Genomic DNA, 7546 nt, shown 5'->3' on the forward strand with positions numbered 1-7546 from the left:
GGAACTCTCTTGCTTTAAATCCTTTTACTCTCTCTAATTTGACAGTTGTCCCCACCACTTTACTGAAGCTCTTCTATATAAAATCATTAGTGGATTTCGCTTTATTATGTCAAGTTTTATCTTCTTTGTTCTCTGTGTCCTGGCTTCTCTGTAATTTTTTATAACATTGAACAACATTTCAAACTGTGTTTAACCTTTAATAATATGGCTCAGGTTTTTGACAAGCCTCTATAACTTATCTGCTTCCGTTTCATGTTTCACTTGCTTTTTAGTTCCCCAAGATTTGTTCCCCAGAATTTTGTCCTTGGCTGGGCTTTCTTTAAACTGACTCCTTTGATAAATTCATTTCTTGTCTTTCAACCATCACTTCTACATGAATGATCTCATCACAATGCAGTTTTCTAGCTTTGCTCACTTACTGATTTGTCTATGAAATATTTATTAAATTCTTACATTATGGAAGGCACTAAGTAAATAAATTATGTTCCCCAACATTCTATAAAAATACAATTCACAACTCTCACAAGACTAGCTAGAAACTGTCAGGTCATCTTTGATGAGCCTCTTACTTCAGTTCCTATATTTATTCTTTCAATAACTTAATTTTAAAAAGTGTCTCTTGAGTGATTTGTTTTTTTGTATGTACTTCAACATAATCCATGTTACCAAGTCCCTAGTGGGTTATTATCTTTTCTTTTTAATTAGTCATTTGACAATTTTCTTCAGCCTATATAATAATAGCTCTTATCATATCACTCTTACTCTTCATAAACACCACAAGCCCCAAAATTTCCAGCTGGTTTGTGAGGCTTCCATGATCTAAAACTACCATAAGTGTAAATTTTATTCCTAAGAAGTCCCTTTCTTAAACAGCTAGAAAGTTCCCTCTGAAACGTGTATCCTTATCACTTCTATGTTTTTGCTAATACTAGTTCTCTTATTGTGTGATTTCATTTTTTTCTGCTGATGTTTTTTCCCTCCCAAATGGAATTGTAAGCTCTTGGAAATCAAGACCTAGTTTTAGTTGTTGAATTTTATCTATTCTGAAATACACATGCTTTCATATTGTTAACTTGCTCTGAAATAAAGATACATCTTAATTAACTTCAACAATGTTGTAAACCTTGTAAAAATGTGATTGGTAGTACTTCTTTCCTGGTGGTACATGAAATAATGGTGTGTCTTATAATCAATGGTATGTTAAATTTAATGAAATACCATTTTGGGATAACCTCAGAACTTGGTGAAATATTAAGCTCATTGCAGATATTCCACAAATGGTTGTTGGTTAATTTATTTCCTGGTTATAAAGTTCTGAACCACAGAAGTGGCTGCACTAAAGATAATTTGCAAGTACAGCTTGTTAGTAATTTCAAAAATAAAAACAAAAAAAAATTTTTTGAAGTGAAGGTAGGTAGAAAATATAAAAAGGAATGAGAAACTGTGTGGCACCTACTTAAAAAAAAAAAAGTGGATATCACAAAATATTGAACTTTAAATTTCTGAATTATACCCCAGGCCCTTTTGTTTCAGGCTTTGGAAAAAAACCTTACTTTGTTTTGGGCTATGTGAGATCCTTAAATATTACCTCAGACATGCAAGTAATTAATATCAGAAAGGAAATATAGAAAATACCTGCTTCTGTTTTGTTGCTTCTTTTGTCTTATTACTATAACCGTGCATATATAAGCAAACAATGTTTGATAATCAAAAAGCTCCAATAACAAATTTATATGAGATATTGTATTCATAAAGAAAATTTGCATTCAAACCTGTTTTAATTGAACTTTTTTTTAACGTCTTTAAAAAGATTGCAGAGACTTCCCTGGTGGTGGAGTGGGTAAGAATCCACTTGCTAATGCAGGTTAGATCCCTAGTCCCGGAAGATTTCACATGTCTAGGAGCAACTAAACCCATGCACTGCAACTCTGAAACCCACAAGCACAACTACTGAGGCTGTGTGCTGCAACTACGGAAGCTTGTGCCCCTAGAGCCTTTTCTTTGCAACAAGAGAAGCCATTGCAATGAAGTTTGCACACCATAACTAGAGAGTAGCCCCCACTCTCCACAACTAGAGAAAGTCCATTCGCAGCAATGAAGACCCAGCAAAGCCAAAAATAAATAAATAATTTTAAAAGATTGCAAAGTGAGCAGTGTTATAAGAGGAGTTTGATTTTTTTCTGTATTCATTTCAGGCTGTCTCTGTGTTCTCAGTGAAATGCAGAACTAAGACTATTAACTTCAAGCCAAAAATTGCATGCCAACTGGACTTTCGATTATTTTTAAACATTTTTACTCATATAAATCATAGCTGAGTTCATGAAAAGTAGATATTTCCATAGCAATTTTATTAGGAAATATGTCACAAGCTGTATATGTAGTGGGATGAAGGTGGGCCTTGGGATCCAGTAGACCTGAGATTGAGTACAAGAGCCATTGCTTACTAGCTCTTTGCATTTCAATTATAATTGTCCCATGATCAATGTGTGGTTAGAGGCACTAAGCCACGAACCACAAAAAATCTGACTGTAACCTTACAGTCAGCCCTCCATATCCGTAAGTACTGAATCTGGGGATTCAGCCAACCTAGAGTTGTGTAGTAGTACTGAGGTTCAGTAATCATTAATAAAGATCTGCGTATACGGGAGCTCATATAGTTCAAACCTGTATTGTTCAGCAGTCAACTGTGCTTTATCCAAAAGTGAGATTCTTGTGATGTCCAGAGATAATACTAGAAAAATGCATAGCATTTGGCATAGACACTTTAAATCTGTTAGGAGAGAAAAATTATATGGTGGACATGACAACAAATTCCAGAATATATTCAATCCACACTTTCCCCCTTTCCCCATACCCCTTAATTCTCCCTCTTCCAGAACAATCCTTTATCAAACCTTTATCAACCAAGCCTTATCAAATCTCAGCCTAAGCAACGCCTCTCCTATGGGTGGAACTCTGCCCTCTTCCTCTTGCCTGGGTTTTCTTACCTTTTGTTTCTTTTCTCTCCTGCCAGAACTCCAACTCCTCTGCCCACAGGCTAGCTTAATGAAAAGGAGTCTTTCCCTTAAAGGACTTTTTAGATAAACATGTAATACAGCAGAACAAGCATTAGATACTAAGTTAAGGGACCAGGGACCACAAGTGATGACATTGGGCAAATAAGTTTTCTTCTTGGGCTACTCTTCTGCAAAATGAACAGTTGAGTGGCACAGTATCTAAGTATCCAGTGATACTAACATGTTAGTATTACAGTATTATCAGCAGGGACTGCAGCTATCAATGTGTAGTTGACACTTCTACTCATCCATTACAAAATGATGTGGTACAAAGAATACGGGTTTTTGAGTAAGACGGAACTGTGTTCAACCATTCTTGTTACTGCTGCTGCTGCTGCTGCTAAGTCGCTTTAGTCATGTCCAACTCTGTGCGACCCCATAGACGGCAGCCCACCAGGCTCCCCCGTCCCTGCGATTCTCCAGGCAAGAACACTGGAGTGGGTTGCCATTTCCTTCTCCAATGTGTGAAAGTGAAAAGTGAAAGTGAAGTCGCTTTAGTCATGTCCGACTCTTCACGACCCCATCGACTGCAGCCTACCAGGCTCCTCCATCCATGGGATTTTCCAGGCAAGAGTACTGGAGTGGGTTGCCATTGCCTTCTCCAATTCTTGCTACTAGACCCTAACAAACAAACCCAAACTCTGTGTCCAAAGGCTAGTCTTTACCGTGCACATTAAATGCCCTTCTCTGTAAAAATGTGGTCTATATTACTTCCCTCACAGAGTTGTCGTGAAGCAATGTTTGTATAGTGCTGGGAAATGGCATGTGTTCTTGTTGAGGAGGCCTTTAATCTAGTGTAAAAGCTTGGTCTTCATGTCACTCAACACTGTCAGCAGCATGTGACACAGCTGATCACACTGTCCTTCTTGAAACGCTTTATTTGTACTCTCAAAACTGTCTCTCTTTCCTTTTCTCCTGCCTCCAAGATCTCTCCATCTTAGTCTCCTTTGCTGAATCCTTCTCATCTTCCTGACCCTTAAATGAGGGCACAGGTCTGGCTTCTCTATCAACCTTCTAACTAGATCATCTCCTTCAGTGTTATGGTTTTAATGGCGTCTTAAAGCTGATTACTCCAAAATTTCCATCTCCAGCAGAGATCTCTTCTATGAAGTCCAGATTCACATGAGCGGATTCCCACTTGACATTTCCATTTGGTAGATTAATAGGCATATTAAAATTCAATTCAGTTTAGTTCAGTTCAGTCGCTCAGTTGTGTCCAACTCTTTGCGGCCCCATGAATCAGAGCACGCCAGGCCTCCCTGTCCATCACCAACTCCCGGAGTTCACCCAAACTCATGTGCATTGAGTCGGTGATGCCATCCAGCCATCTCAACCTCTGTTGTCCCCTTCTCCTCCTGCCCCCAATCCCTCCCAGCACCAGGGTGTTTTCCAATGAGTCAACTCTTTGCATGAGGTGGCCAAGGTATTGGAGTTTCAGCCTCAGCATCAGTCCAATGAACACCCAGGACTGGTCTCCTTTAGGATGGACTGGTTGGATCTCCTTGCAGTCCAAGGGACTCTCAAGAGTCTTCTCCAGCACCACAGTTGAAAGCATCAATTCTTCGGTGCTCAGCTTTCTTCATACTCCAGCTCTCACATCCATATGACCACTAGAAAAACCACAGCCTTGAGTAGATGGACCTTTGTTAGCAAAGTAATGTCTATGCTTTTTAATATGCTATCTAGGCTGGTCATAACTTTCCTTCCAAGGAGTAACTGTCTTTTAATTTCATGGCTGCAGTCAGCATCTGCAGTGATTTTGGAGCCCCAAAAAATAAAGTCTGACACTGTTTCCCCACTTATTTCCCATGAAGTGATGGGACCAGATGCCATGATCTTTGTTTTCTGAATGTTGAGCTTTAAGCCAACTTTTTCACTCTCCTCTTTCACTTTCATCAAGAGGCTCTTTAGTTCCTCTTCACTTTCTGCCATAAGGGTGGTATCATCTGCATATCTGAGGTGATTGATATTTCTCCCAGCAATCTTGATTCCAGCTTGTGCTTCTTCCAGCCCAGCATTCCTCATGATGTATTCTGCATAGAAGTTAAATAAGCAGGGTGACAATATACAGCCTTGATGTACTCCTTTTCCTATTTGGAACCAGTCTGTTGTTCCATGTCCAGTTCTGACTGTTGCTTCCTGACCTGCATATAGGTTTCTCAAAAGGCAGGTCAGGTGGTCTGGTATTCCCATCTGTTTCAGAATTTTCCAGTTTCTTGTGATCCACACAGTCAAAGGCTTTGGCGTAGTCAATAAAGCAGAAGTGGATGTTTTTCTGGAACTCTCTTGCTTTTACGATGACCCAGCAGATGTTGGCAATTTGATCTCTGGTTCCTCTGCCTTTCCTAAAACCATTAGGAAAAAATATTAAACTTAACATGTCCCAAACTGAACTTTTCATCTCTACACCATTCCTTTCTTGGTAAATGGCAGATCTACTTTTCAAGTGCTTAGGCCAAAAAACTTTAAAGTTATCCTAATCTCTCCTACATCAGTCTACTAATAAAGTCTCCTGGCTCAGCTCTCATATATATCTAGCATCTGAGTGTGTCTTCCCTCCCCATCTATAGCCATTCTAGCTCTAGTAACTGTTGTCTTCCACCTGAGTCATTGTAATAGCCTCCTAACAAATCTCCCTGCTTCCATGTTGCCCCTACTCCTCCTCACAGCTGCCAGAAAGATCATCCTTTTACAGCGTAAGCTAGCATGTCACTTATCACAGACTGGGTCCCTGGAAGCAGATTGAGGTAGTGTTTAGCATGCAGGGCTTTTTAAAGGAGTGCTTTTGGGATCAACATTTGTAGAAGGGAGTGGAAGGATCAGTCTTCAGCAGAAGTCAACAGGTCATGCAGGCCCAGCGATAGTCTCGGCCAAACACATGTGGGTCTTTCCAGCTGGAAGGGCTCTTCAAAGTTGTCTCAGGTTGGGCTAAGATAGCCAGGTCTTTATGTTCCCTCACGTCAGTCTTGGTTGTGGTCTGTTCCACGAAGGCTACAAGCTCAGGCAAGGCAGCCTTCTGTAGCTGAGGCGGTCCTGAAGGGGTCAGCCAATAGCCCTTCCAGACAGCAGGCGCTCACTGAAGGGGGATTTGGGTGGTACAGCACAGGTGCCGCCACTCCTCTGTTCTCTCTTGTGGCTCTCCATCTCATTCAGAATCAGAGCCAACGTGTTCGCCATTTCTTTCTGCCCTCCTCTCTTCCTTCAACGCTTCTCTTTGAAATCTCTCTAAAGCCACGCTTGCCACCTTGCAATTCCTTGAAAGAAAGTGAAAGTGAAGTCACTCAGTCGTGTCTGATTCTTTGCGACCCCATGGACTGTGGCCCACCAGGCTCCTCCGTCTGTGGGATTCTTCAGGCAAGAGTACTGGAGTGGGGTGCCATTGCCTTCTCCAGGGGATCTTCCCAACCCAGGGATCAAACCGGGGTCTCCCGCATTGCAGGCAGACGGTTTACCATCTGAGCCACCAGGGAAGCTTAAACCTCCACAACTCCTACCTCTCATCAGTACAGTCCTGTCTTGGCACTTGTTCCTTCTACCTGCAGAGCTCTTCAATCAGGCATCTACAGGGCTGGCTCCTGCACTTCAAGTCTCTACTCAAATTCCACTTTATCAGAGGAGAATTCTTTCACCAACCTGTAGCAAAGAGCACACTGCCCCTTCACTGTGTTACCTTATTTCACTTAGCCTCTCTTTTTAGCTCTTATTTCATGACCTAACACAGTTATAGTTTATTTATTTATTATCTGTCCATCTGCTCCCTCCATTTGGAAATGAGTTCCATAAAAGAGGGGGCTTTTTTTTTTATTTATTGCTATATTCCCAGGGACTACAACAGTGCCTGGCACACTGTAACGGCTCAATAAATATTCGTTAACACAGCTACTTGAGGGGCAGTGCAGTATTCCACAGTAAACAAGAGCTAAGGCACTGAACTGAAACAAACCTAAATTTTACTTGTGGGTCTAAACTTACGATCTGTGAAATGTAGGATAAGTTATTTGCAATCTCTGCATTTGAGCTCCCTCAGCTGTAAAATGTAGGTAATTATAATACAATGGCTACAAATAAATTTGGGGTGAGGCAAATAGGATAATGTGTGTAAAGTACCTGACATATAACACTAAGAATTTAAAAACTGCTTATAAGCACAGGACCTAGCATCTAGTGTGCTCAATAGTTGGTATTTTTTTCAATCACTTCACGATAAATACATGGAATAATATGTGGTCAGACTAGTTTTTGATGAACACATACTTGTTTAAATGATGCAAAAAAGTTCTTGAGTTTTTCATTTTAGAGTGCTGGGTAGCTAGCTTGGGCTATCTTACTCTTGTTAATAGGGAGAAATTTGGTTTAAATCAATCTCAACAACAACAAAAATTTCAATATGTGGTGGTGTGAATAAGCGTTCTTTAAGTGCAACTTTGTCACTTTATACATGAATTAATACGCTATGTCTAAGTCCATTCAAAGTTGCATTGTCTTTTAGG

Source organism: Moschus berezovskii, chromosome 2, assembly GCF_049115385.1.
Source record: "Moschus berezovskii isolate FMDL1 chromosome 2, NW_MosBer_1.0, whole genome shotgun sequence".
In the NCBI taxonomy this organism is placed as follows: domain Eukaryota; kingdom Metazoa; phylum Chordata; class Mammalia; order Artiodactyla; family Moschidae; genus Moschus; species Moschus berezovskii.